Source organism: Lepidochelys olivacea (assembly GCF_965140295.1).
Source record: "Lepidochelys olivacea isolate rLepOli2 genome assembly, chromosome: 2".
Classification (NCBI taxonomy): Eukaryota; Metazoa; Chordata; order Testudines; family Cheloniidae; genus Lepidochelys; species Lepidochelys olivacea.
The window spans coordinates 224,174,154-224,195,376 of NC_140412.1; the positions used below are offsets into that span (position 1 = coordinate 224,174,154).

The 21,223-nt window shown below is 41.4% G+C and overlaps 1 protein-coding gene across 1 annotated transcript in view; it reads left to right on the plus strand.

Moving 5' to 3' along the window:
* The window catches only part of CALCR (calcitonin receptor), a 278,935-nt gene that overhangs the window by 83,621 nt on the left and 174,091 nt on the right, over window positions 1-21,223 (plus strand). The window lies entirely within an intron of this gene.

Below are 21,223 nucleotides of genomic sequence, written 5' to 3' on the forward strand. Positions count from 1 at the left end.
CAGAAGAGTACCCAGAAGTCACCTACTACAGGACAGGCCCCCAACAAAGAAAATAACAGATCGCCACTAGCCATCACCTTCAGCCCCCAACTAAAACCTCTCCAGCGCATCATCAAGGATCTACAACCTATTCTGAAGGACGATCCCTCACTCTCACAGATCTTGGGAAACTGGCCAGTCCTTGCTTACAGACAGCCCCCCAACCTGAAGCAAATGCTCACCAGCAACCATACACTACACCACAAAAACACTAACCCAGGAACCTATCCTCGCAATAAAGCCCACTGTCCACATATCTATTCAAGGGACACCATCATAGGACCTAATCACATCAGCCACACTATCAGAGGCTCGTTCACCTGCGCATCTACCAATGTGATATATGCCATCATGTGCCAGCAGTGCCCCTCTGGCATGTACATTGGCTAAACCAGACAGTCTCTACATAAAAGAATAAATGGACACAAATCAGACATCAAGAATTATAACATTCAAAAACCAGTCAGAGAACACTTCAACCTCCCTGGACACACAATTACAGACCTAAAAGTCACAATTATTGAACAAAAAAAACTTCAAAAACAGACTCCAGCGAGAAACAGCAGAACTGGAATTAATCTGCTAACTGGACACCATTAAATTAGGCTTGAATGAAGACTGGGAGTGGATGAGTCATTACACTAACTAAAATCTATTTTTCCCCATGCTAATTTTCCCCATACTGTTACTCACACCTTCTTGTCAACTGTTTGAAATGGGCCATCCTGATTATCACTAGAAAAGTTTTTTTTTTTTCCCCTGCTGATAATAGCCCACCTTAATCGATTGGTTTCGTTAGAGTAGGTATGGCATTTTTTCATGTTCAAGCTTAAATAAATTTGTTAATCTCTAAGGTGCCACAAGTACTCGTCGTTCTTTATGCTGCTGGAGATTGCCATGGGAAGGGCTGAGTCAGTCACCAGTGTTGTTGCCATCGTCAGCTCTGGGAGTCAATTGCTCTTGTTGCATTTCACCCCTACTTGACCTCACCTTCTTTCTGGGCTCTGCTTGTGGCTCCTGGTTCCCTGGTGAAGTGGGTGGCTTGTTCTAATGTGACTCTGAGGATGGCATTTCCACAACAAGGGGGGGTGTTGGAATGTAGGGATTGCATAAAGCCCCATCTATAGCAAGTCAGCTCCAGAACTGCAAGCCTCCACATTTCCAAAAGATGTGGTTTCCTGATGAAAGTAAACATGTTTCTGAGTGAAATGACCTTTCATCCTTTGTCAACATTTTCTTCTTTGGTTGATAAATCCTGGTAGCCATGCCAACAGAAGTCAATCTCTGAGTTTTCTTCTTGGTATTAAAGAAAAAAGAGCAAATCAATTTTAACTTTGAGACTTCAAAAGTGTCAAATGTGTCATTTTGCTTACACCACTTCAGGCAGTCAGGAATTCCTTTTGATTCACAAACTCCACATAGCACTTAGGGCTGGTGGCCATAATGTACCAGTCTAAAACAAGTTTTAAAAGACTTTGATTCTCAGGTTACCTTGAAAGGCATTAACCTTTTTGGGGTGCTAAAGAACAGGACTTTTATTTTTCCTTATATAATATACTTGGAAACACTGAAACTGCAGTTTCAAAATGTTGGCCTTCCTTCTAGGGCAGCACACTTTACAAAAAGCATGTAACAAGTCTTCTGTCTGCTCTCTCCACAGAGGGTGGCCATTGGTCTATGTCTCGGATGGGGAAAAAAGGAATATTTTGGGACCTGTCCCGTTCCTGGGTGTAGTCCGGGTTTTGCAAACCTCTGAAGACTGATGACAGGCTGCATATGTGTGTTTCAGCAAAGTCTGTCCCATGTTGATGCTCTGTCCTCTCCATCCCAGAACTTCCTCCTGCCCCCAAGACAAGTATGAGTCCTCGAAACAGCGCTCCTCTGAATGCTGAGTGAAATCAACAACATGGTAGACTGAGGGGACTTGTTTGGCGCCCAGTTTTCTCAGTGTCCCCACTCTATGCTCACATAGATTATTCCCTGTGGTCTTCCCTGTCCTCCACTTGTGACATGGTGTCATGTGTCTTTCACTTTCCGAATCGGATTACTCCATTTCCAGTGTTACAGTATTTCGCAACTCATATGAAAGGAATTCCACATTAGTCAGACCTGTTTCACTTACTTCTATCTCCCCTCTGCCTTGGATTCCCATCAACTTCATATTGGACAAACCCTGCTCCAGATGAAGTAAATCAGAATTTTTTCATTGACATCAGTGGGAGTCAATTAATGTCATTTTTCTCCCAAAGTCATCAGATTAGAATTTGTCCATTCTTTTTCCAGTTCCTAATGCTCTGTTATGGTAGAATAGAGTAGCGTGCATGACCACTGTGTCAATATCCAGTTTTTCTTTCAGCCCCCTGCAGTTTTAAGCACGTTTGTAAACTTCTTATCCATTACAACAATTGGACCTTGAATCAAATCAGACTTTTAAGAGGATCAACATTAGAAGTCTAGTTAGAAAAAAGAGCTTCCTTCCCCATTTGAGCTTTTCCAAAATCCTCTAGTAACGGAGACCTTTCATTTTCAGTTTACATTCCTTTGTATAAATATTTGCAAATATCAGTCCATCATACAGGCCTCTGTGCACAATAGTATAAATATCCTGCCAACACAAGGCAGTGTCAGTAGGCAATCTCCCTGTGACGGTGCCCCCCCCCATAAGGCTTTATGGAAATATGCTTATAAATATATATGACATAACTGGAATATGTTCTATGTTACATATGCCATGTAACATCTCTATGTAAAGGTTATGATCTACTGAACAGAAACCGCCACCTGATGTGCCAAGACTACTTCTGCCCCTGCTTTCCTGCCCAGTCAGCTTAAGACTTCAGTGCCTTTCCTGGTTTGAGCCAGACCCAGGTCTGAACTACGTCCCCTAACAGCTGTAGGCACAATTGAAAGCATCTTACAGAAGTGTTCCTGTCTTTAACACTCAGATGCCCAACTCCCAATGTGGTCCAAACCCTAAATAAATCTGTTTTACCCTGTATAAAGCTTATACAGAGTAAACTCATAAATTGTTCGCCCTCTATAACACTGATAGAGAGATATGCACAGCTGTTTGCCCCCCCCAAATATTAATACATACACTGAGTTAAGTAAAAAGTGATTTTATTAAATACAGGAAGTAGGACTTAAGTGGTTCTAAGTAGTAACAGATAGAACAAAGTGAATTACCAAGCAAAATAAAATAAAACCCGCAAGTCTATGTCTAATAAAACTGAATACAGACAAAACCTTACCAGTTCCAGTAAGCTTCCTTTTACAGACTAATCTCCTTTCAGTCCATGTCCAGCAATCAATCACACCTCCTGTAGTTACTGTCTCTTGTTCCAGTTTCTTTCAGGTATCCTTGGGGGTGGAGAGGCTATCTCCTTAGCCAGCTGAAGACAAAATGGAGGGGTCTCCCACTGGCTTAAATAGACTTTCTCTTGTGGGTGGAGACCTGCTCCTATGCAAAGTCCAGCTCCAGTTCTGGAGTCACATGTCTATACATGACTCACAGTTTTACATGCAAAAAGAAAAGGAGTACTTGTGGCACCTTAGAGACTAACCAATTTATTAGAGCATAAGCTTTCGTGAGCTACAGCTCACTTCCTCAGATGCATATCGTGGAAACTGCAGCAGACTTTATATATACACAGAGAATATGAAACAATACCTCCTCCCACCCCACTGTCCTGCTGGTAATAGCTTATCTAAAGTGATCATCAGGTGGGCCATTTCCAGCACAAATCCAGGTTTTCTCACCCTCCACCCCCCCACACAAATTCACTCTCCTGCTGGTGATAGCCCATCCAAAGTGACAACTCTTTACACAATGTGCATGACAATCAAGTTGGGCTATTTACATGCAGAAACCATTGCCCAGCTGCTATCTTGAATGTCTCCAGGAAGACTTCTTATGTGGATTGGAGCATTCCAAGATGCATTGTTCCTTAAGTACTTCTTGATTGGGCAGTTAACTTTGCGAATTCCTTTCCGGGAACTGACCAAATGCTCTACAAGGTGATTTAGAAATCAAGCCAGTACAAGGCCAATATTCATAACTTCAAATACAAAAATGATACATGCATATGAATAGGATTAATGAATAGGATTCAGAAGATCATAACCTTTACATAGATATGTTACATGGCATATGTAACCTAGAACATATTCCAGTTATGTCATATATATATATATATTCATAAGAATATTTCCATAAAGCCTTATGGGGGGCACCGTCAGACTCCCACTCTTGGAGCTATCCTGGCAACAGGTAGCATTTGACAAATACCATCTCTAATCTCAGCATTAGAGAAAACTCCTCTTATACCTCACTAACCCTAACAAGCAGACATTTGGCTAAGATAGTACACTTCATAATGTATGGAAGGTCGCTATATTCTGGCTATGGTAGACTGACAGTGAATTGGAAAATGATTGGCCTTTTCTTTAGGGGCTAATTAGGTCGTTTGAACCAAACCTCACATCTTAATACAACAAAACTTTGGGAGTTTCAAAATCTGGATTAAGATGCAGATGTGAATTTTGTGTCTTGAGCCCATTTCTATTTTAGCACAATTACAGGTGTAACTATATCTCTGAAAAGAAAAGCACCATGTCTATCAAATATCATGGTGCATTCTTAGATATAAACTAAATAAAGGGCTTACGTGTGGTATGACTAATGTTTATTTCATAAGAGAGGGAAGATAACCTGTCACAATTTGGGCATCAAGTTGTGACCTTTTATTAAGGTCCCTGGTTCTAGGTTTATGTAATTTTCTTTGTGCTCATTCAGTTAACTTCCACAAATGCTTTCATTCAAGCAGAAAACACTTGGCAGCGGGAATGTCAAAAAGTGCTATGTTCTGTTCATGTTACCTACATGCACAAAGCACTAGTTTATTACTTCAGTAGGAATCCACAAAGGGTTAGATTAAAGCAGGAGTGTAAAGTACTTCTGTCCAGCAACTGAGAACTCCTACTGACATTAAATTGCGGAAAATAAAAACAATGTCGCCAGTGTACTTTTAAGGAAGTCTTTAAGGATCAATAAAAGGGTTATTCTGAAGATATTATTGCTGTCAGATCTAAATAACAGTTCAGCTTGATCTACTGTGCAATAGAAAGAAATATCTCACAGAGATTCAAGGCTTCTGACAGAGATGTGGGGCTTTCACAAAGATCCATATGGAAATCTTATTGTTCACCACTCTGTTCATGCAGGTTAAGTATCAACAGACATAACCAATGTAAAAGTTAGTTGACAAAAATTAGAATAACGTAGCTGAGTTAAGAATAAACATGTTAAATATTGATTAAATGTATGTGAGTTCCATTACAGTAGTAGGAAAACTGAAAAGAAATACCAGTTGAACAGAACCTGAGAATTGATAAATATGTATTCTGAATATTTCTGTTTCTAAATAAAGTCATCTGTAATTTCCTCTTGGTTTCCAGTAATAGCTGCTTACACCTCTTATGTTTCATACGTTGAGAATGGTCCCAGGAAAAACATGATGGGAACATAAAGTTAGCCCAACATAATGTTGAGCTTAAGAATATACAGTAATGGCCTGATTCTGCACACCTTTATTTCTGTCAATAGTCCCATTAAATTTGGCTTGCATTGGCCCTAATTCAGGAAAAATTAAACGTCATGCCTAAGTCTGTCTCTATTGATTTCAGTGAGGCTTACATGCATGCTTAAATTTAAATGCATATTTAAGTGCTTTGCTGAACAGGGACCATTAATAAGGATTTACAGGATCAGGCTCTATATCAAATCCCATAATGTCCCATCGAGTCACAAAATCATACTCATTCTTAGGGTTGTGTCAGAGGTCTCAATATGTCCCCCCCCCCCCCTTAGTCAGTGAATTACTGTGCATCAGCAGACAATGGAAGAGTTTCAAACTCCTCTTTTGTATGTCAGGTTGGTTTGGCTAGTGGAGGTATGTGGAGTAGCTTTCAAAATCTGCTCTCACTCTGCCCAGTGGTCAAAGGTTAATCAATATGGGGCTAGATTTACACATGTTACTGATGCACAGTGCCACACTTTGGATGACACTTTCCTCTCCTGAGGATAAATGAATTAGCATCCTGCCTGATTCAAACAGATTGTGATACAGTTTTATGTGAATAAATACCATTCTCAAAAGGGATACTCTTACAGGGCCTGAACCAAAACCACTGAAGCCAATTGCTGGCTCTCAACTGCCTTAATTGGATGAGGACCATACACATCGCTATGATGAATCATTAAACAGAGAATATAGCCTAATTGTGTCCCTAAAAAAGCATATATGTAGGGACAGATCTAAGATTTTTTTTGGAAGTGCATCTCATTACCAATCTACCTTGCCCCAGCATCTTAAACTGACTCCTTTTAAATAAAAGGGAGCTCTGAGAGATAATCTTTAATTCCATCTTCTGTAGCAGAAGGGAAGCCCTTCCACTTTTGCTGGGGTGGGGCATAGCTGTCAATATTTGAAACATGTTTTCAGTGGACAATTATCTAGATGAGAATGGGGCCTGAGGACCTACTGGGTCTGATCTGCTGAAGGTTTATTCCCTCCTAGTTATTTAATAATTTAATCCATCATTCCCCACAATGAAAGCTTCCTCACTTTTTCCACATGTCCTTTCAAGGCAGTGTGATGGGACTACTATAAAATAAAGGTACCTACATTAAATAAAACTCACTACCCTAAAAGTTGTTGGTGTCTTTCCTTGCCTTTTCCCAAATATGGCAGAAAACCCATAGTGTATGTCTGTGATACTTCAGTGTTATAGAGGTCTGCAGGCCACTTTCCCTGTTTGGCTCCTCACAAAGGAGTGGTTACTTTAGTAATGAAGAGCATTAATTTTTGTCTATATTTTTGGCTGTCTTCGTGCTAAGAGGTAAATATCTGGCTATGTGAGCTATGGTATTAGGAACCATATTAGATTTTCTTGTGGTTTAGAATGAGATATATGGGAGCAAAATCATTACTTTTATAAGATGCCAAGCCAATGTTTCTGGTGTGCTGGACAATTTCCTGCAGAAAATGTCCACAATCAACTTGATGTCTTAAGTGTCAAACCTACTAACATCTATTCAAAGTGGCAAGCCTCTATCCATGCAGCGCTTGATCAACCAAGTGCATGGTGTGTCCATTTCTGTGGAGGTTCCATAACAGCAAATTAAGTAACCAAGAGGCAGAGGATGATCTTTGTGAGAGAGGGTCAGACCTGGTCTGGCCAAGCTCTGCACAGCATATGCCACAAGAAGAGAAGGAAAAAGTGGCTTCAACATTTGTCTACTCCCCAAATCATGGGATCAGCTAGTGGCCATTTTTCCTAAGAACTACTCTAAGTTGTACCAACCTCAACAGTCACCCAGTGACTGTTCCACCAGTCTTGAGATCACCAGAGTTCAATGTGTCTGGGGAGAGAATGGAGGCAAAGCCAATGCACCTTTGACACCAGAGGGCCCATGAAAAGGTGGTGCAGAGCCAACTACAGTGTTCTTCTGCCAGCCAGTGATTCCACTTGGACACAGAATGGTAGACTTCCAGATATTTTGCACTGCTTGAGCAGCATGAAGGAGAAAGTTTGGGAAAGTGGGGAGTAGTGGGAGGGAAAGAGCTGGCCCCTAGTGTCCTTAAATTTCAACAGAGACTGTAAAACCTGTACTAATGGGTGATTGGGTAATGGACTAAAATGCCCATTTTAACAGACTATCCTCCCTACTGGAGATCTGTTGGGGCCAATAAGGATGAGTCATGGAAGCTGTACACATCCCTACTTGAAGCATCTGTAGAAATCCCAATTCTGATTCTGACACAGATAAGCCAAAATTATCTGTTGTTTATCTGTCATCCACCCCAGAGATATAATGGAAGTAATATCCCTTGTAAAAGTGTTACATGGTTCAAATCTCAGATAAAATCATCTAAACAAGAACACAAAGCACTTGGTATTTTATCAATACAGGGGTAACTGGAAACATAGTTTATACCCCTGGTGGGACACAAAACTTCTCCCAGCTGGTGGGAAATGAAAGTTGCACAGATGAAAAGTGCACACATGAAACTTACCAGCTACAAGCTTTAAAACTCAGTGAAGAAGTAAAATAATTCAGAATATCTGAGTATTTGTACTGCTGGTGAATTTAAGTTAAAAGGTAATAGACTGATGTATAAAAGGATTCGTATATTCTATTCTGGCCTAATATGTTGTAAACCCCTCCACAGCTCCCAATGAAGTTATGGGAATTATGTGTGCATATGGTAGCTGAGGGGGACAAATGGCTCTATGCAATGCTGTATATATTTTTTCTTTGCATTTGCTTGCAGTAAATAACATCACTCTTAAGTCTGAAGAATTAAGAATTATTGCTAACATTTTTGGTGTTAAAATTATTCTTTAAATAATGGTGTATTTTTCAGCATTCAAAAATAAACAGATGCCAGACTTGTAAGAGATCTCAATCTAAAAATGCCATTGTACAGTATACTCCAGTAATTCAGAACCTAAAGTCAATCTATGGTGTTGGGACTAAATTCTGGATTAAGTTACCTGTAACATGGAGCAGAGGAGGCGTGTGTCTGAAGTAGCTGAGTAAGGGACAGGAGAGATGATTTTGTGGTTAAGGTGCTAGCTAGAGTCTCAGGAGATCAGGTTCAATTCCCTGTTCTGCTGCAGGTTTCCTAAGTGATCTGTGAAAAGTCACTTAAGGCCTGACACAAAGCCCCTGGAACTCAATGGAAAGACTCCCGTTGATTTCAGTGGGTTTTGGAGTAGGGCCTTAATTTCTCTGTGCTTTAGTTTGTCACCTGTAAAATGTGGATAATAATACTTACTTTGTTTATTTAGATTATAAACTCTTCTCACCAGGGTCTGCCTTTCACTATGTGTAAGAACTGCACCTAGTACAGTACTGTGTAATACAGATCACAATAGTGGTAAATCTGGACATTCAGTTGTACAGGGCAGGTACAGGCAGAAAGCCTCAGGAATATGGAATAAGCAAAATAAGCATCCCTCCTTCCATCTGTTGCAGAAAGGTAAATCTCCCTCTTTGAACTAGCAGGTATACAGGGTTGATCAGACCCACATCTAACAGATCACACCTTCTTGGTGTCCTTGAGTAGTGGTAAGTGTACCAGCAGCAGCCCAACTGGATAGTATTTCACCTGATGCCTCTACAGATGCATTGATGGGTGAAGAGGTTCCTTGTCCTCTTCTCTCCTCCCTCCTCCCCCACCAATGGGCACACTTCTGTATGTAAAGTAAATATAACCTTTACCGTATGAATTGAAATAATATATGCTTAACGTTGTCTTTGCAAGTTATTTAGTTAAAATTCTACAATGGAGAAATATCTTCACAAGACAAATTATTTAGGATTGACATTATAACTCCATTTAGAATGTGTTGGGCTAGCCATCCTTCATGCCCACTGAAGTCAACAGAATAATATCAATTATTATCTTTTGCTGCTAATAAGAGAGTGGTGACTGGTCTCATTATGGCAATTATGACAAAAGCTATTCATTAAATTCTGTTCAGACATATTTGAGTTTCACTTTGAATTTTGATCTTCATTCAAATCTGAAAGTGAAATTCAGCCAAATCATCAAATTTTGCAAAACCACATATTTTCATGACCCTGATTTTGTCACACCTCAGGCCCACATTGCTCAGAATGAAGCCATAGTTGGAAGTTAAAGCAGGTTCACTGAAATGTTCTTTTACCTGTTGACAAACTTGGTCCTAACTTTTTTTCATTATGTATCTTTTGTACAACGCTGTTTTTAGCTGTTAGAAAAACACCAAAGCACCAAAACATGTGTCACTATTCTTTCAGATGACATTAGAACTATGAATTGCTTCTAAAAGGCAATGGTGAAGTAACAGAAATATAGATTTAAAAAGTAAAAAATGGGGCTCATTGTTTTGTACTTCAGTTGAATACTACATTTCCAGGTAGTGCAACTAACAGGAATTGTGCATGTGTGATGATAACCAAGAACAGTTCTGAACCTACGGAATAGTTCACTATGATAGACAACAAATTCATACAAACCATTTCAAAGAGAGGACATGTGCATGGACAGTCACTGATGAGCACAAATAATAATATCTGGACATCTTTGTGTGTTTGTAGAGTAAGTAATACCCGTGCTCATGAATTGGGTAGCTAGATGTAAAAATTCTCTCACTTTGAAACAATTGGATTCAAAAGAAGATTTCGAATTTTCTGGAATTATTTTTAAACATCAGCTGTACTTACTGGTAAACTGGCAGTGGCATTCAGACTTGTAGTCTGTGCAACTGTTTGCAGAGAGTGGAATCTTTCTTGTCATATATCTGTTTCATGTCCTGATATGATGCTTGGAAGCATATTATAAACCAGTTTTAACTAATTTTTGCTGTATTCTGTTATCACTTGCCACAGGCCACCCAGCAATAAATGCCACAATTAATGTGCTTCAGAAATCATTGTTAAACGAAGCATCATCTTTGATCGACCTTCCAAAATCAAAATATGCCCAAAAGGATTGTTTTCTTTAAATTCCCATTTCTTTCTCGTTTGGGAATGGAAGACAACACTATAAACATTTCTGTTTTCCTCAGGCTTGTAGCAACAAAGCAGAGATCCCCTCTTTGTGCTTTCTTAGCTTCAATGTCTTCCACCAGTCCAGCTCTGTGTTTTAGGTAGTGTTATAGATATACTTTGCAAAGCTACTGAGAGCTCAATCAACTGATCCTCTTTTGAAATTTTGCCTAACTGTGAAATTCTTCATGAAGACTATGCTTTCTTTTTCAGAGCTGGGATATAAAATTTTACCCTTTTATTTGTTTGTCTACATTTTGATCATTGCTTTGCTTCCCTATAGTAAGCGGAGGGCAGCATAACTACTCCAGACAGCCCAGAAGCTTGACACAATTCAATACCCATCAAAGCAGTGATCTATTTTTTTCAACAGAACATTTAATTTAACATACTGCAGCCTCTAGCTTTTGCAAGCCTTCACAGGCAGAACTATAGATGCAGAGATAATGTAAATACTACAGTTTGTTCAGAGGGGCTGTGAAATGGTTCATCTCCATACCATATTACCAACATGGACAATGAAAAACTAAAGAGATGTTAAAGGTGATTCATACTTACAATGGCTAGGCAGGTCCTCAGCTGAGATGGCTAGGCTTGTCTCCCTGTTCATTCATTTACCTGTTCTACTCTATTTGGCAGTTTCATCCACTTTTGTCTTGTTATAATTCTAGATTGTGAGCGCATGGTGACAGGGAAGTACCTAGCAAAATGGGTCCTTGATCCTAGACTGGGACTCCCAGGGCACAACAGGTAATAAACAATACTAACAGGCCTGATCCTTTCTGTGTTGAAGCCACTCGTTGCGGTGGGAGTAGAAAGGAGCCAGATGTCTTTATAATTTTTATCAGTAGTAGCCCTGGTAAATTAATGTAATTAGTAGTTGTTCCAAGAAATATACCATATTGTTTCACCTAATCTTTTTGATTGTTTTTCAGGTCCGTGAAGTGCAACCCTGCTATCTCTGACTTCCTGCTCCATTGAGATGTCCCAGCATGCACAGGGCTGGTGACTTCAATCCCATCAATGAACAACACTGGAGCATGGAGTCTACCTTTGGGGATAAGGTAGATACTTCTGTTTTTGTTTTGCTTTGTTTTCAAATATTCAGAGGTTCTCTACGGTTTACTATTTCATATTCTCATTTTACATCCCTTAGGATATAAAATAAAAATATTGAAAAACCTTAGAGACAGCTGACTATTTGGACTTCTCTTTCCCCTGCAATTATCTACCTTATCCCAATAGATCGATTCCATTAACCAGCACTTTCCCGGTTGGAACTCCAGTCACAGCCCAGTGCACTTTGGAACATATCAGCGGAGCAGGAAGTCCGCAATTGCAGAGTAGCTTTTCATGGATTTGGAGAAAAGGAATGAGATGAAGAGCTGCCCAGTTTGAGGAAAGTTCATCCAAACTGACCTTCTCAGCTCCTGAGATCCACTAATCCAATATTGAAACAGTCAGTTTAAAACACAGGACTGCACAACCATGGCTTTAGTAACTCTCCTAGTTTTCAGAGGTGGATGCATGTATGTAAAGTATCTTGATGGTGTGCACAAATCAGGTAAATAACCAGTTAGATGCATCACCAGCCATTTGTGCAAACAGTACTCAATTTACATATGCAATCATGATGTGTGTACAAAAAATTGGCTGGTGCCTGTCTTTGAATATTAAAAGCCATAGACCTCCTGCCTCAGTTTCTCCATTTTAAAATGGGGATGATAACACTCATTTGCTTCACAAGGTTGTTATAACAGTTAATGAATAGATATTCATAAAGTGTTTGGAAGATAAAAAGCACTATGTAATGTTCTTATGTATGTCCCAGATATGGGTTTGCAGAATACTGCACCCCTTTGAATTCTCTTAATCCTATCACTTTTATCTTTAAGATTTATTCATAAATTTTTCTAGATGAGTTCCACTGAAGTACAAGAATAGTACAGGACAGCACAGTACACTCAGATTCTCTACATAGAGACAGAAGCAACCATAGATTACCAAAAAATTCAGGTTATTGTATACAGTCACACTCCACTTTCTAGTGTCTGAATGAACTTCCTTTAGTTCATCAAGTGTGCTGGGCCAGTCATCTGACTATTTATGTTTTACCCATCAGAATTTAATCAGTGTAGTATATTTGACTATTACATTTGATCACGTTAAAATAACATTAGTGTGATAATAGGTGGCATATTAGTGTTGCCTTATAGAGTCCAAGAAATGGATAACCCATACCATGCTTGCAGCAATTAGTGTAGTGTTGTTATAAAATTGGTAATTTTAGTCAACTGTTATTGGAGCCAAATTTTCTGCTGGTGCAAACTGATAAAAATCCACATCAATTTACACCCCCAGAAAATTTGGCTGATGGTGTATAGGTGACACATAGTATAGTATCTTGAGTTCAAAGTACTGTGAAAAGACAAATGGAAATAAATGGAACCTAGTGACAGAGGATGTGCAAAAAGCTAATGTACTCAATGCTTTTTTTGCCTCTGTTTTCACTAACAAGGTCAGCTCCCAGACTGCTGCGCTGGGCATCACAAAATGCGGAAGAGATGGCCAGCCCTCTGTGGAGATAGAGGCGGTTAGGGACTATTTAGAAAAGCTGGACGTGCACAAGTCCATGGGGCTGGACGAGTTGCATCCGAGAGTGCTGAAGGAATTGGCGGCTGTGATTGCAGAGCCACTGGCCATTATCTTTGAAAACTCGTGGCGAACCGGGGAAGTCCCGGATGACTGGAAAAAGGCTAATGTAGTGCCAATCTTTAAAAAAGGGAAGAAGGAAGATCCTGGGAACTACAGGCCAGTCAGCCTCACCTCAGTCCCTGGAAAAATCATGGAGCAGGTCCTCAAAGAATCAATCCTGAAGCACTTGCATGAGAGGAAAGTAATCAGGAACAGCCAGCATGGATTCACCAAGGGAAGGTCATGCCTGACTAATCTAATTGCCTTTTATGATGAGATTACTGGTTCTGTGGATGACGGGAAAGCAGTGGATGTATTGTTTCTTGACTTTAGCAAAGCTTTTGACACGGTCTCCCACAGTATTCTTGTCAGCAAGTTAAGGAAGTATAGGCTGGATGAATGCACTATAAGGTGGGTAGAAAGCTGGCTAGATTGTCGGGCTCAACGGGTAGTGATCAATGGCTCCATGTCTAGTTGGCAGCCGGTATCAAGTGGAGTGCCCCAAGGGTCAGTCCTGGGGTCGGTTTTATTCAATATCTTCATAAATGATCTGGAGGATGGTGTGGATTGCACTCTCAGCAAATTTGCGGATGATACTAAACTGGGAGGAGTGGTAGATACGCTGGAGGGGAGGGATAGGATACAGAAGGACCTAGACCAATTGGAAGATTGGGCCAAAAAGAATCTGATGAGGTTCAATAAGGATAAGTGCAGGGTCCTGCACTTAGGACGGAAGAACCCAATGCACAGCTACAGACTAGGGACCGAATGGCTAGGCAGCAGTTCTGCGGAAAAGGACCTAGGGGTGACAGTGGACGAGAAGCTGGATATGAGTCAGCAGTGTGCCCTTGTTGCCAAGAAGGCCAATGGCATTTTGGGATGTATAAGTAGGGGCATAGCGAGCAGATCGAGGGACGTGATCGTTCCCCTCTATTCGACATTGGTGAGGCCTCATCTGGAGTACTGTGTCCAGTTTTGGGCCCCACACTTCAAGAAGGATGTGGATAAATTGGAGAGAGTCCAGCGAAGGGCAACAAAAATGATTAGGGGACTGGAACACATGAGTTATGAGGAGAGGCTGAGGGAGCTGGGATTGTTTAGCCTGCAGAAGAGAAGAATGAGGGGGGATTTGATAGCTGCTTTCAACTACCTGAAAGGGGGTTCCAAAGAGGATGGCTCTAGACTGTTCTCAATGGTAGCAGATGACAGAACGAGGAGTAATGGTCTCAAGTTGCAGTGGGGGAGGTTTAGATTGGATATTAGGAAAAACTTTTTCACTAAGAGGGTGGTGAAACACTGGAATGCGTTACCTAGGGAGGTGGTAGAATCTCCTTCCTTAGAGGTTTTTAAGGTCAGGCTTGACAAAGCCCTGGCTGGGATGATTTAACTGGGAATTGGTCCTGCTTTGAGCAGGGGGTTGGACTAGATGACCTTCTGGGGTCCCTTCCAACCCTGATATTCTATGATTCTATGATTCTATGAAATTTCTCGTCTAAGTAATCTGCTAATACTAAGGGTGAATAGCAAGGGAAAGTAAGTATGATAATGTAGTACAGCATGGCGGATTTAGAGTAAGCAGTGTTATGAATCCCACTTCAGCAGTAGCTGGCATTTTCTTGTTAGGCAATTCATTAAAGGTAGTAAAAGGTTCTCTTTCTTTTTCTTTTACCAAGGTTTTTTGCCAATAAATCCAGCCAGTTGCTTTCATAAAGAAAGAACTGAAAATCCAAGTTGAAATAAGCACCTGCTGCAGGAGAGCTATTATATTTGCTATTACAGCAATCAAAAGTACAGTCTCAGAGCAGTATAAATTGATTTTTCTGGATTGATTTTTGCCATGGAGCTCCAGGAGGAATTGTTTTGATGAGTCAAAAATATTGTCCAAACGTCATATCTTTAGTAAAAATAAAATTAATTCTTAAAATTTAAGAAACATTTTACTACCCATATGGAAAATTTGGAATTGGAGTTAGATATTGCTATGGTACAAGAATAATAATACAACACACTTTTTCTGAGGTGAAGTACATAGGAATTTCTGAAGCATCTATATTACTTTATGTCCTTAATGACAAAACTGTCACCTCTTTTGACACTTTCTGTAAAAAGTGCACATAATCTGTATGTTATATTAGAAAAATCCTAAAAGGACGCCTTTCTGCTTGCTTTCTGACTTGACCTGATATCCATACTTCAGAGCTTTTTACTTTTCTTTCTCATTAGTACTTCACAGTTTGCAGCTTAAATTTATAGGTAACTGTAGGCCATAGGCAAAAAACCAAAACCACCAACAACCTCTTTGCATATCCCGCCCAATGATAACAGTGCCTCCATGTAGCTCATCTGTTTTGTTAACTTGAATGTAAATCCCCCACAAAATGGAAAAAAAAGAAATAACATTTACTGTTCCATGCTTTGCACTTTCAACCACAGATCTCAACTTGCTTTACGTACATTATTGAAAAAGTCATGTAGGTAGGTATTTTTTCTGTTTTATAAATAGAGAAACTGAGACACAAAGAAATTCACCTGTGACTTGTTTGTAGCAAGTCTGCAGCAGAACTGGGAATATTGGATCTCAGCCAACTTCCATTAAAGTCAATGGAATTCAGTGGAATTCAGCCCACTGTATTCAGTGGTTTTGAACCGAGCCCATAACCCAAACAGGACATGCTAGACCAGACTTTGTCTTTTATGAAAGCTTTTATAATAGCTTTACCAGCAGGAGAGTGGGTTTGTGTGGGGGGGGGGTGTGTGAGAAAACCTGGATTTGTGCTGGAAATGGCCCAACTTGATTATCATACACATTGTAAAGAGAGTGATCACTTTAGATAAGCTATTGCCAACAGGAGAGTGGGGTGGGGGGAGGTATTTTTTCATGCTTTGTGTGTATAAAAGATCTTCTACACTTTCCACAGTATGCATCCGATGAAGTGAGCTATAGCTCACGAAAGCTTATGCTCAAATAAATTGGTTAGTCTCTAAGGTGCCACAAGTCCTCCTTTTCTTTTTGTGAATACAGACTAACACGGCTGTTACTCTGAAACCTGTCATTAGTGTAGTTAGTAATTTTTACATTAAACTTAATAAAAGTTAACTCAATTTAATTTCTAATTATTCTCATCTCTCTCTTATTCTTCGTGGCAATTTAGGACAAAGCTCTGCTCTCATTTATACTGCTGTGTCTGTGTCAGCCGCAATACCAACTCAAATGTCCTCAATATTGGCTGGTGGCTTCATGCCACATTCAGTCCTACATGGAAGTGCAAATGAAAAATAGTGTTTTTAAAAAGCAGTATGCTCAATTGGCAAGTTTTAATATTTAACACAACATGTGTTCTATTTACTTCAAAATAAGTACAGCTGGAGACTTGACTGAAAAATGGCTCCCATGAGACCCCTTGCCTGATTCATGAAATGTACAGGTTGACTCCAGAATGTACTGTAGAATCATAGAATATCAGGGTTGGAAGGGACCTCAGGAGATCATCTAGTCCAACGCCCTGCTCAAAGCAGGACCAATCCCCAATTAAATCATCCCAGCCAGGGCTTTGTCAAGCCTGACCTTAAAAACTTCTAAGGAAGGAGATTCTACCACCTCCCTAGGTAACGCATTCCAGTGTTTCACCACCCTCCTAGTGAAGAAGTTTTTCCTAATATCCAACCTAAACCTCCCCCACTGCAACTTGAGACCATTACTCCTTGTCCTGTCCTCTTCTACCACTGAGAATAGTCTAGAACCATCCTCTCTGGAACCACCTCTCAGGTAGTTGAAAGCAGCTATCAAATCCCCCCTCATTCTTCTCTTCTGCTGACTAAATAATCCCAGTTCCCTCAGCCTCTCCTCATAAGTCATGTGTTCCAGACCCCTAATCATTTTTGTTGCCCTTCGCTGGATTCTCTCCAATTTATCCACATCCTTCTTGTAGTGTGGGGCCCAAAACTGGACACAGTACTCCAGATGAGGCCTCACCAATGTCGAATAGAGGGGAACGATCACGTCCCTCGATCTGCTCGCTATGCCCCTACTTATACATCCCAAAATGCCATTGGCCTTCTTGGCAACAAGGGCACACTGCTGACTCATATCCAGCTTCTCGTCCACTGTCACCCCTAGGTCCTTTTCTGCAGAACTGCTGCCTAGCCATTCGGTTCCTAGTCTGTAGCTGTGCATTGGGTTCTTCTGTCCTAAGTGCAGGACCCTGCACTAATCCTTATTGAACCTCATCAGATTTCTTTTGGCCCAATCCTCCAATTTGACTAGGTCCCTCTGTATCCTATCTCTGTCCTTCAGCGTATTTACCACTCCTCCCAGTTTAGTATCATCCGCAAATTTGCTGAGAGTGCAATCCACACCATCCTCCAGATCATTTATGAAGATATTGAACAAAACCGGCCCCAGGACCAACTCCTGGGGCACTCCACTTGACACCGGCTGCCAACTAGACATGGAGCCATTGATCACTACCCGTTGAGCCCAACAATCTAGCCAACTTTCTATCCACCTTATAGTGCATTCATCCAGCCCGTACTTTTTTAACTTGCTGACAAGAATACTGTGGGAGACCGTGTCAAAAGCTTTGCTAAAGTCAAGAAACAATACATCCACTGCTTTCCCTTCATCCACAGAACCAGTAATCTCATCATAGAAGGCGATTAGACTGATTAGATTAGTCAGGCATGACCTTCCCTTGGTGAATCCATGCTGACTGTTCCTGATCACTTTCCTCTCATGTAAGTGCTTCAGGATTGATTCCTTGAGGACCTGCTCCATGATTTTTCCAGGGACTGAGGAGAGGCTGACTGGCCTGTAGTTCCCAGGATCCTCCTCCTTCCCTTTTTTAAAGATTGGCACTACATTAGCCTTTTTCCAGTCATCTGGGACTTCCCCCATTCGCCATGAGTTTTCAAAGATAATGGCCAATGGCTCTGCAATCAGTAAGGGGCCCACACTTTCCTTGGCTTTCTTCTTGTTGCCAACATACCTGAAGAAACCCTTCTTGTTACTCTTGACATCTCTTGCTAGCTGCAGCTCCAGGTGCGATTTGGCCCTCCTGATTTCATTCCTACATGCCCGAGCAATATTTTTATACTCTTCCCTGGTCATATGTCCAACCTTCCACTTCTTGTAAGCTTCTTTTTTATGTTTAAGATCCGCTAGGATTTCACCGTTAAGCCAAGCTGGTCGCCTGCCATATTTACTATTCTTTCGACACATCGGGATGGTTTGTCCCTGTAACCTCAACAGGGATTCCTTGAAATACAGCTAGCTCTCCTGGACTCCTTTCCCCTTCATGATAGTCCCCCAGGGGATCCTACCCATCCATTCCCTGAGGGAGTCGAGGTCTGCTTTCCTGAAGTCCAGGGTCCGTATCCTGCTGCTTACCTTTCTTCCCTGTGTCAGGATCCTGAACTCAACCAACTCATGGTCACTGCCTCCCAGATTCCCGTCCACTTTTGCTTCCCCCACTAATTCTTCCCAGTTTGTGAGCAGCAGGTCAAGAAAAGCTCCCCCCCTAGTTGGCTCATCTAGCACTTGCACCAGGAAATTGTCCCCTACGCTTTCCAAAAACTTCCTGGATTGTCTATGCACTGCTGTATTGCTCTCCCAGCAGATATCAAGAAAATTAAAGTCACCCATGAGAACCAGGGCGTGCGATCTAGTAGCTTCTGCGAGTTGCCAGAAGAAAGCCTCATCCCCCTGGTCCGGTGGTCTATCACTCTTGTTGCTCACACTTCTAAACTTAATCCAGAGACACTCAGGTTTTTCTGCAGTTTCGTACCGGAGCTCTGAGCAGTCATACTGCTCCCTTACATACAGTGCTACTCCCCCACCTTTTCTGCCCTGCCTGTCCTTCCTGAACAATTTATAACCATCCATGACAGTACTCCAGTCATGTGAGTTATCCCACCAAGACTCTGTTATTCCAATCATGTCATAATTCCTTGACATCACCAGGACCTCCAGTTCTCCTTGCTTGTTTCCAAGGCTTTGTGCATTCATATATAAGCACTTGAGATAACCTGCTGATCGCCCCTCATTCTCAGTATGAAGTAGGAGCCCTCCCCTCACAGACGTTCCTGCCTGTGCTTCCTCTCGGTATCCCGCTTTCCCACTTACCTCAGGGCTTTGGTCTCCTTCCCCCGGTGAACCTAGTTTAAAGCCCTCCTCACTAGGTTAGTCAGCCTGCTCGCAAAGATGCTCTTGCCTCTCTTCGTAAGATGGAGCGCGTCTCTGCCCAGCACTCCTCCTTCATGAACACCATCCCATGGTCAAAGAATCCAAAGCCTTCTCTCAGACACCACCTGCGTAGCCATTCGTTGACTTCCACAATTCGACGGTTCCTGCTCCGACCTTTTCCTTCCATGGGGAGGATGGACAAGAACACCACTTGCGCCTCAAACTCCTTTATCCTTCTTCCCAGAGCCACGTAGTCTGCAGTGATCCACTCAAGGTCATTCTTGGCAGTATCATTGGTGCCCACGTTGAGAAGCAGGAAGGGGTAGCGATCCGAGGGCTTAATAGTCTCGGCAGTCTCTCCGTCACATCAAGAATCTTAGCCCCTGGCAAGCAGCAGACTTCTCAGTTTTCCCGGTCAGGGCGGCAGATAGATGACTCAGTCCCCCGGAGGAAAGAGTCCCCGACCACCACCACCCGCCTCCTTCTCTTGGGAGTGGTGGTCGTGGAACCCCCCATCTCAGGACAGTGCACCTCATGCCTTCCAACCAGCGGAGTTTCCTTCTGCTTTCTCCCCCCAGACATATCATCTGGTCCACTCTCCGCAAAGGTACCTGTGGAGAGAACATGAAAGCGGTTAGTTACCTGTGTCTGCGTTGCTGGAACCCGGACATTCCCCCTTCTTCTTCTGGAGGTCACATGTTGCCAAGCTTCTTCACTATGCTTTTCTCTGGAGTGCAGCTGTCTATGTAACATTGGTTGTACTGTTAATTCTTTCAAAAAGTTGCAGAGATCAGATTTCTGGAAGACAGAAGCTGGCCTTATGGAGAACCCTAAAAGATAAAATGGGTAAAAGAAGGCTAGAAAGCATAGCTAGGTCTGACCAGTTCTTGATTCTACAATTTAATTTAATGTACAATTAATAAACAAGATGAGAAATGCCATATCCTAATGGTCTCCTTTAAATCTCATGTGGTGGAGCCAATTACAGACCACGCTGTATTGCAGAGATTTTATATCATAGTTGGGTGATCTTAAAGCTTTAAATTCTTATGGAAGAGCTCTGCTACCTAAAGACAATAGTGGGGATTAATGTTCATGTATACCCTGCACCTCTGATTTTTTTTAAGACAAGATTTACCGTAGTTGGAAAGAAGTTTTGATAAGGCTATTCTATTTTGACTACATTTGGAAATAGAAACAGCCTCTTCCTCCATACGTGATTCAGTAGTCACTCTGTCCCTCGTCCCTTAAGCATCACTTTGCCCTTTGTGCCACAGTCAAAACACGTAGGCCCTGACTGACTCCCACTAACGTCTATGGAAAGACTCTGGTGGTTTTCAGAGTAGGCCTATAAACAGCATCAGTAATCAACTTCTGAGAACCGTATGCTTAAAGAATTCTCCAAGGCATGGACAAAACTAAAATTACAGGAGAAAGATATTTATTTGGAAATCCGGGTTCTGCAATGTTACTGGATACATTTCTTGAGAGATTTAGTGCCCAATTCTGCAGCCCTTTGGTACTCAAGCTCCTCACCCATTGAGTACAACATGTTAACATTCAAGACTCTTCAAGGCAAAATTAATATTCTGAACAGATATCTTTTAGATACATTAAAATTATGAACTGGTTTCTAACTAAATCTTACTGTTCTCCTGGGATTAGAAGAATCCAAATTTAAACCATAATCTCAAATGAAAATGGTCACT